Source organism: Nicotiana sylvestris, chromosome 9 (genome assembly GCF_000393655.2).
Source record: "Nicotiana sylvestris chromosome 9, ASM39365v2, whole genome shotgun sequence".
In the NCBI taxonomy this organism is placed as follows: Eukaryota; Viridiplantae; Streptophyta; class Magnoliopsida; order Solanales; family Solanaceae; genus Nicotiana; species Nicotiana sylvestris.
The window spans coordinates 40,077,768-40,087,441 of NC_091065.1; the positions used below are offsets into that span (position 1 = coordinate 40,077,768).

Consider the following 9,674-nt stretch of genomic DNA (forward strand, 5'->3'; position numbering starts at 1 on the left):
AATCTAGTTTTATAAAGTAGTATGTCCGTTGGCAATTATAAGTTCTTTTACTTTATATCTTGTTGGCCATGTGTAAATCATTTTTGTCGGCCACAGAACTGTTTCAGGTTTGATTGATTGTAACTTATCCATTATATAAGGATCTTTTCATTACTTAAATAAGCAGGCATTAGCCAACGGTCGCCCTTCACTCTATCTTTTATCCACTCTTGTAAAGAACCCCTCTGTAGTCTTTTGAATAAGAAATAAAAATCAAAAAGGTCATTTGGCCTGAAATCCAATGGTCTCGGGTATCCTATTCTACTCTTCTCTATTTACTTATTTATTTTGCAATACTGTTTAGCCTAAATTATAGGCTAATCAGGTAAGTGTTAGACATAGTATTCATAGGCTATTTACGAAGCATATTTTGTAGCTAAGAGTCTATTGTATCACCCCGATGAGGTCATAGGTTAAGAACTGTTTAGACCAGCCAATTACCAATTTCGACAATAAACCTTGGTTAGGCCAACCTAACCGGTGGTGCTCGGTTAAACCCGTTTAGTCAGAGTGGTTGTTGAAGGGTTGTGATAAGCACCGTGATTTAAAGTTTACCTAGAGGTTAGTAGCTAGCTGTAGACATGTGATTTTTGACCCTCCCCAAGATTTTACATATTTTAGTATGTAAATATTTAATTTAGGCCTAATATAGCTATTTCAACTCAGTTTTACTCTTTTACTTTTATTTTATTACAAGAAAATAAAAATTAAAAAAAATAGTTTCATTAATGTTTGTAATCATTTTTAATCATGAAAAATACCAAAATATCACGTATGGCATTTAGACCTTATTTTTATATTTTTAGGATTAATTGGTAGTTACTTGTTTTAAAAAAAATTGAAAATCACAAAAATTGCTTCATTTTTACACTTTTCCCTTTTATTGATTTTTTCTCTTTTAATTTAGGATTAAGTAGCTTTTATAATTTTTATAATTAGTTAATTAGTTAAATTTCATATTTTTAGATAATCTAGGGTTTTAATTAGGATTTTTAATTAAAGAAAAGAAAAAGAAAAACAAAGAAAAAAGGAAAATATGAAGAGAATTTGAAGGATGGGTTTTAATTCAAATTGGGGCTGTTCTTATACCCAAAATCTGGCCCAAACCACTCAAAGCCCAATAAGACCTGTCTGACCCGCAAGCCAAAACCCGACCCGCTTACCGACCCAGATCCCCTTATTAAAACCTAATAACCTAGGCAATATCCATCAGATCATTAGACCTCCCCAACCTTAGCGCCAATTGACATCATTTCCACATTTCGCTCTCAGCAGAGAAACCAAAAATACACACAAATTTCACCTTTCCTTACATCTGTACACACATATTGAACTATATATTTGTCCATTTAGACTCACGCATAGAGGGATCCATAGAAAGGATGTGAAGTTGACTCCGGCAAATGAATCTCAAAAGCGAAAAGTGTCAACTTGATATCTAAAAAAAAGAAAGCCGAGGAGCACAAAATTTTGTTAAAAAAAATGACTTCGAAGAGCTGTTGAGGTTGGTTAATTTGGCTCTACAGTAGCCGGGTTTTCAAAGTTGAATCGAGTTTTCGGAGGGCTATTTTATCGCTGACTACTTGCTTGGACTGCGACTGGATTTCTTCCTCTTTCATCACTATATTGCTCCTTGTTTTTTTCCCTAAGAGATCGATACACAGCTTTGTAGTATATAAATGATGGATCTGCTATTAGTTCTGTAAATGGCTTAGTACAGGTATGTACGTGTGGCTTCAATTTTCTCTTCCTTCTCTTTTCTTTGTTATCTTTTGCAACCTCATTTCTATTGTCTTTTCCCCAATATTTATATAGTTTTGTGTGGTATTTGTTTGAAATATTAAATGAAAATAAAAAAGAGCTCGTGAATTAGGAGATTTCAAGAGTTACCAAATTAGAAATGGAATTGGAAAGCAGCATATATATATATATATATATATATATATATATATATATATGTATAATGTACCCGTCCTTTACCTTTATTACTTATCCATTAGCACTTGGATTTTATGCTTGGAATTGGGATATTATCATTTTATGAAACAGTATAATTTCAACTACCATTAATTGTTAATTTTCACTATGAAAGAACGTTGTTTCACTTCAAATAGGCATTTGATAACAAGCTTATTGTAAGAGCTTGAGTTCTGCTATGAAGATTGTTGAGGATTATGAAAAATTGAAGGTGTTGTTTGGAGAAATAAGTGAATATTTGACATATATAAATCCGCTTGTTATCAAATGCACATGTACAAGTTTTTTTTTTTTTTTTTTAATTATGTTTCAAAATAATGACATGGTATAGTCTACTAGTTCAGTTCTTCTTTAATGAGTAATTGAATAAAGTCCATGTGATTAGCAATAGATCTGACATGAAGTTATAGATGACTTGTTAATAATCCTAATAGTTGAATCTTACGCCTCTTCCACAAACAACTTTCCATACTTCACATGGCCCTTATTTAATAACTTTTAATCCTTAGAAATTGAGGCGCGCCATTTAGCAAATTTTCCATGGCCCTCGCAAATTTAAAAACGCGTTGTTGCTTTAGGCACATTATTTTAATTATATTACCTTCCTAAACTCGGGTGTGCATTTCATGTGACCCAAATCCAAATTTCAACAACGTTAAATAAAATGTGTCGCGGACCGCGGGTGCATTTCATGTGGCGTGGTTCAAAGACATGTTTTAGATAACGTTGAATCTTCCTAAAAGTAATTAAAAGCGGTTAATAAGTTAAAATGCACATAGGTTTAAACATGTATTAAAGTCAGATAATGGGCCATTTATAACAGTTGAGCGACCGTGCTAGAACCACAGAATTCGGGAATGCCTAACACCTTCTCCCGAATTAACAGAATTCCTTACCCGGATTTCTGATTCGCGGACTGTAATACAGAGTCAATCTTTCCTCGATTCGGGATTTGAACTGGTGACTTGGGACACCATAAATTATCCCAAGTGGAAAACAATTCGAGTTTCAAGGGAAAGCAGTTCAAGTTTCAACGGAAGTCAGTTCAAGTTTTAGCAATCAGGCGCCACCTGGAGAACAAAGGAAGTTTTTTCAGAATTCAATTCAAGTCAGAAGTAGCAGAAGCTCGTGGCAAGAATGCAAGTCAATAATCCGAGATGATCAACAGAAGCGGAGAAGCGGAGAAAATCATCTTCCTTAGCATTTTGGTAAGGAAAAGCCATAATAGCCTATCGTAAGCTTTTGTCATGTCGAGCTTAATCAAAACATTTGGGCCTGCTTTTGTTCTCAACCTGATATCCGTAATGATTTCTTGAGTTAATAGTACATTCTCAACTATACTTCTTCCCTTCACAAAACCTACCTGTTCCTGTGAGATTAAGTTTGGTAAAAATTCAACCAACCTTTCATGAATAACCCTCGAGAAAATCTTGTTAACAAAGCTGCTGAGACTGATTGGTCTCATGTTTGCAAAGGTCATCACTTCTTTTTCTTTGGTAATAAAACCAGGTTTGTATGTGTCACACTCTTTGGCAATTGCTGACCGCAAAAGAAAGCCCTGACCATGCCGACTACATCTTCTTCAATGATTTCCCAGCATGTTTGGAAAAAGGCTCCAGTGAAACCATCTGGTCCGCCTGCTGAGTCCCCATTCAACCCCATAACTGCGCTCTTCACTTCTTCATTGGAAGGCAAAACCATCAATCTCTCATGTTGATCGCTATCTACCATTGAAGGTACATGATTTAGAATATCAAAATCATTAGGCACTACACTCTCAGTAAATTGATCCTTGTAGAACTTTACTGCTTCTTCTGCTATTAAGTGATATTCTTCAATCCAGTTACCAAGGCTATTCTGGATCCTTGATAATTTTAGTCTCTTCCTTCTCCCATTAACCTGAGCATGTAAGAAATTAGTGTTTCTATCGCCATCTTTGAACCATAACATGCCAGCTTTTTGCCTCCAGAATTCTTCTTCTAATGCAAGATATTTAATCATTTTAGCTTGGACCTGTCGTAATCTTTGTCTGTTCATCTGTGTAGGATTGACTTCAAATTGTCTTTCATGAACCAATACCACCTCCTCAAGGCTTGCAATCTTTTGGAATATATCCCCATATGTAGCTCTGCTCCAGGTAGATAGTGCTTGCTTAAGCTTCTTTAACTTGTAGTTAAAAATGCAGAAAGGGTTAGCACTAAAATCAGCATTCCAACTCTCCTTCACTACCTCTTTGAAGGTTTCATAACACATTTCACTATAGCAAGAATTTTCCTAGCTACAGTTGCATAATTTTTCTGGGAATCATTTAACTTTCCTGAGTAAAACTGAACAAGATATTCTTGTTTATCCATTGGAGAATATTGTTTTAATATCCCACCATAACCAATATCAGAAGCATCAGTTTCAACAACCTTTGCCCAAATAGGATTAGCTAGAGTTAAACAGGGAAGGTTATTAACCTTTTGTTTAATTCTTTTGACTGATTTTGTATGACTATCAGTCTAAGCTTTCACATTCTACTTCAATCTATCATAAAGAAGAGCAGTACCTTTGGCTAAATCCTTTATAAAGGGAGAAATATAATTTAAGCTTCCTAGGAATCGTTGAAGTTGAGTCTTATCAGTGATAATATCAGGGAACTTAGAAGCAAATTCAATACTTCTATTAATGGGAATAGTTCTACCCTTGTCGATATTATGACCGAGATATCTAATGTTATTTTGAAAAATCATCATTTTTGGTTTGGATATAACTAAACCATTTTGAATAATAATTTTTTAAAACAAATCTAAATGTTTAAAATGAGACTCAACATTTTTTGAAAATATCAAGATATCATCAATATATACAATTATAAAATCCGTATAAGGAAGGAAGATATTATTCATAATTTTTTGAAATTCGGATGGCGCATTCTTTAAACCAAAGGGCATTAAATTCCATTCATATTGACCCACTGGAACATTAAAAGCAGTTTTATACCTATCCGATTTAGATATCTGAATTTGCCAATAACCTGATTTCAAGTCAAATTTCGAAAATATAATGGCATCATGTAATCTATCTAATAAGTCCTTTTTAGGAATAGGATATCTAATCCATTTCAAGACCTTATTGAGGGGCTTGTAGTTGATAACTAATCTGGCAACTCCTCATTCCTGTTCAGCATGATTATTTACATAAAAAGTAGTACAAGACCATTTGAACTTTGAGGGTCTAATTAAACCCTTCTGTTGTAAGGAATCAATTTCCTTTTTGAATAATTCCAAATAATCGGAGTTCATCTGACAAGGACGAGCCTTGGTAAGGATATTATCCTCAGAAAAACCTACTTCATAAGGAAGACTTATGATATACTTTTTCCTGCTCCAAAATTGATTTGGATGGTCACCACAAATAGAAGCAGAAAATGATTTTTGAGAAAATTAATTTTTTCTACTAATTTGGGATTTATAAAATCCTGTTCAATAGTAAGAGAACACATTTTATTTTTTAAAAATTCAATTTGATTGACCTTTGAAGAAATATTATTAGAAATAATTTCATTCAAAAAACTTAGGATTGGCTGAGTTATAAACTCAAAAGTGATTCCTTTTCCTTTATAAGTTCCAGTAAAACTTCTTGTATCCTAATGTGTAAAGGGAATCAATTTAAAAAAAAATGTGACACCTAGTATTACGTCATGAACAATATCCTTTACCGAAATAAAATTTTCTGGTACACATACATCCTCTTGGCAAATATAATCCCTGGGCAATTTATATAAAATACCCATTTGACCACCACTAGCGTTTTTTAAACGATGAGTGGTTTTATAAAAATATCTGGAGGGTATTACTCCTTTTATACAACTTAAATCTGCTCCACTATCAAATAGAGCAGTAAACTCCTTTTTGAAATTGTAATCTATTAAAAGAGCAACTTTTATTAAAAAATTTTGGGTGGTAAAATATTGAAGTTTTTGCAAAAATTCATCATCAGAAAAATCAATAGCTCCTAGTAAAGTACAACATGAATTTTCTTCTGAAAGTACTTGCACAATTATTCGCTCCAGTAATATTAGTACTGAAATCTTTATCAATGGCAGTCTAGAATTTTATAATTTGAAAATTCTTTCATCCGAGGCTATATTTGTAGCCTTTAACTCCAAGATTTATTTTTTGAGATAATTTATCTCAGTACACAAATCTTGGATAGTAGCCGACCTATCAGGATGAGACTTATTTTTAATAAGTCTTCTGATTTTAGGCATAGTGTAAGGCCCTTTTAGCGATGGAATACCTTCCACCTATATTCCTAACTCTGAACTTGTAGGAAATTTATCAATAATTTGGGACCTCGGGCCTTCCACTATGTTTGAAATCAGAAGACTTATTAAAAATAAGTCCCATCCTGATAGGCCGACTACTGTCCAAGATTTGTGTACTGAGATAAATTATCTCAAAAAAGAAATCTCGGAGTTAAAGACATCAAATATAGCCTTAGATGAAAGAATTTTCAAATTAGAAAATTCTAGTACTGCCATTGATAAAGATTTCAGTACTAATATTACTGGAGCGAATAATTATGCAAGTACTTCAGAAGAAAATACTGCTAGTACTTTACTAGGAGCTATTGATTTTTTTTGAAGATGAATTTTTGCAAAAACTTCAATATTTTACCACCAGAAGTTTTTAATAAAAATTACTCTTTTAATAGAATACAATTTCGATGTGATGACCCGGCCAGTCGTCTCATGAGTTACCGCTCTGTTTTCCCTACTTTTGCTTCTTTATGCTTTGTTTATCCGTGTTATGTGGTATCGGGTTGGTCGGATCGAGTTTGGAAAAGATTTTGTAAGGTTTGAGACACTTAGTCTTTTTAGAGTGAGTTTAAGTTGGAAAAGTCAACCGGATGTTGACTTATGTGTTAAAGGGCTCGAATGTGAGTTCTGATAGTTCGGTTAGCTTCGGGAGGTGATTTATGACTTAGGAGCGTGATCGGAATGAGTTTTGGAGGTTCATAGTGGATTTAGACTTGAATTGGCGAAGTTGATAATTTGGCGATTTCCGGTTGGTAGACGAGATTTTGATATAGGGGTCGAAATGGAATTCCTAGAGTTGCAGTAGTTTCGTTGTGTCATTTGGGATGTGTGTGCAAAATTTCAGGTCATTCGGACGTGATTTGATTGGGTTTTTGATCAAAAGCGGAATTTGAAAGATTTTAGAAAATTTGGCTTGAAAACGATGTGTTTTGGTTGAATTGATGTTGTTTGAGGTATTTTGAAAATTGGTACAAGTTTGAATAAGGTATTAGGATATGTTTGTGTTTTTGGTTGAGGTCCCGAGGGCCTCGAGGTGATTTCGGATGGTTAACGGAGAAGTTTGGACTTTGTTGCAGCTACTGAATTTGCTGCTTCTAGTATTTCCGCACCTACAGATTTGGGACTGCAGGTGCGGTGCCGCATAAGCGGAGGAATTGATCGCAGAAGCGAAAATGGCTTTAGGAGCAGGAACCGAAGAAGCGGCTAAGAGGACCGCATCTGCGATGTCGCAGGTGCGGGTAGGGTACCGCAGATGCAAACTAAGGGGAATAAGTGATTTTCGCAGAAACGGAGAAAAGAACCGCATATACGGTATCGCAGAAGCGAGTATTACACTGCAGATGCGAAAAGGTCTGGACAGAAGTTATAAATTGTGGCATTCGCGAATTTTAGCTATTTTTACCATTTTTTATCCCGGCTTTGGAGCTTTTTGGACGATTTGAAAGAGGAATTTCAAGGGAACTTCATTGAGGTAAGGATTTGGACTTAAAAACTTGTTCCTATGCTATTATTTCACGGATTAGGGCTAGAAATTCTGGAAATTAAAGGTGACAATTGGGAAAACTAAGGCTTGAAAACTTAAACCTTTAATTGGGGATTTGAAGGACCATTTGGGGTCGGATTTGAGAACTTTTGATATGTATGAACTCGTGGGGAGATAAGGAATCTATTGATGTAAATATTATTGAAATCTGAGACGTGGGCCCAGGGGTCAGGTTTTGGTAATTTTGGAATTTATGTTATAAATTGATTATTTTCACTTGGGCTTCGTTTCCTTAGTATATTTTGACGTCCTCATTCTGATTTTGGATAGATTCGACGCGAGTGGAGGCCGATTCAAGGGGAAAAGGCATCGTGAGCTAGAAATTTGACCTGTTCGAAGTGAGTAACGATTGTAAATGATGTTCTGAGGGCTTGAATCCCCGAATTGCACATCGTAGTGCTATGTTGAGGTGAGGCACACTTGATGATGAGCGTGGGGTCGTGCACTATTCGGGATTGTGACTTTGTCCGTCCCGATTGATAATTTTACCGCATATTTGACTGAAATCTATTTGTTATCATCATTATTTGGGCCGAATGCCAACTATTTGAACCCTTCGGGGATTTTTACTGATATTTTCTCTCTAGTTTGACTTTATACTTGAACTCAGTCATATTATATTTCATTGTTTTCTTACTCAGCCATGTTTACTTTGTTTTAACACTTAAATGATCTTTTAAATGATATTTTGGGCTGAGAAACATGTTTTACTACTGCCTGAGTGCGTGGTGAGGATTTTTGACTGAGTAAAGCGGAGGGCCTGTGTTGTGAGGGAATATTCAATATTGATTATGAGGCCGAGGGCCTGAGATATGTATGCCATGAGGTGGCTTGATTGATATGAGGCCGATTGCCTAGTGATGATGCCACGAGGTGGCTTGATATTGCTCTTGGGTCGTATGGGGCCCCTCCAGGAGTCTGTACACCCCCAGTGAGTGCGAGTACCCATTGTGATGTGAGATTGAGCCCGATGGGCTGGTACTGTTCTAAGATGTTCTCCGAGGGACGGATTTCTTGATACTATGCCCCAGGGGAGAGCCTTTATGTGTTTACTTTTCATAATTGACTGTCAATTAACTGCTTAATTATTGAAAAAGGATTTTCATGAAACTACATTTGAGTTAAAGGATTTTACCTATCTTTCACTGATTCACGGATTTTTAAATGGTTTTACTACTTCATTATAGAATGCTTTCTGCCTTACGTGATTTCTTGCTTTTAGTCTTTATTTACATTTGTTACTCACTGAGTTGGATTACTCACTTTACTCCCTGCACCCCTGTGTGCAGATTCAGGCATTACTGATCCTGTCAGTGCGAGTTGAGAGCTCCCGGCGGACATTCGGAGTTCACGAGGTAGCTGCTTGACGTCCGCAGTCCCGTGTTTCTCCCTTTTTTTCATTTCTATTTCTGATTAGAAAGTTGTAATAGTTTATAGACTTACTGGATCTGTAGTATGATATATAGATGCTCATGACTAGTGACACCCCGGTATCGGGCTGTGTTGGGTTGTCCTTCCGCATATTTATGATATTATCTGCCACTTAGTATTATTAAATCATGTTTTAGACTGCTTTCCTACTGTTTAACTATTTAACATCGAATTTAGAATAGTCGGCTAGCCTTATCTTCACGAGAGGCGCCATCACAACCGGGTACAGGATTAGGGTCGTGACATTAAAAGAGGAGTTTACTGCTCTATTTGATAGTGGATCAGATTTAAGTTGTATAAAAGGAGTAATAGCCTGCAAATATTTTTATAAAACCACTCATAGTTTAAAAACGCTAGTGGTGTTTAGATGGGTATTTC

General features: G+C 35.5%; 1 long non-coding RNA gene across 1 annotated transcript; it reads left to right on the forward strand.

Annotated features, from left to right (window-relative positions):
• The first annotated feature begins 1,250 nt into the window (after positions 1 to 1,250).
• On the forward strand, positions 1,251 to 9,437 carry LOC138877065 (uncharacterized). The gene is made up of 2 exons (XR_011402379.1): positions 1,251 to 1,759; positions 9,155 to 9,437. It is a non-coding gene; the product is annotated as an uncharacterized lncRNA (long non-coding RNA).
• Positions 9,438 to 9,674: the final 237 nt, after the last annotated feature.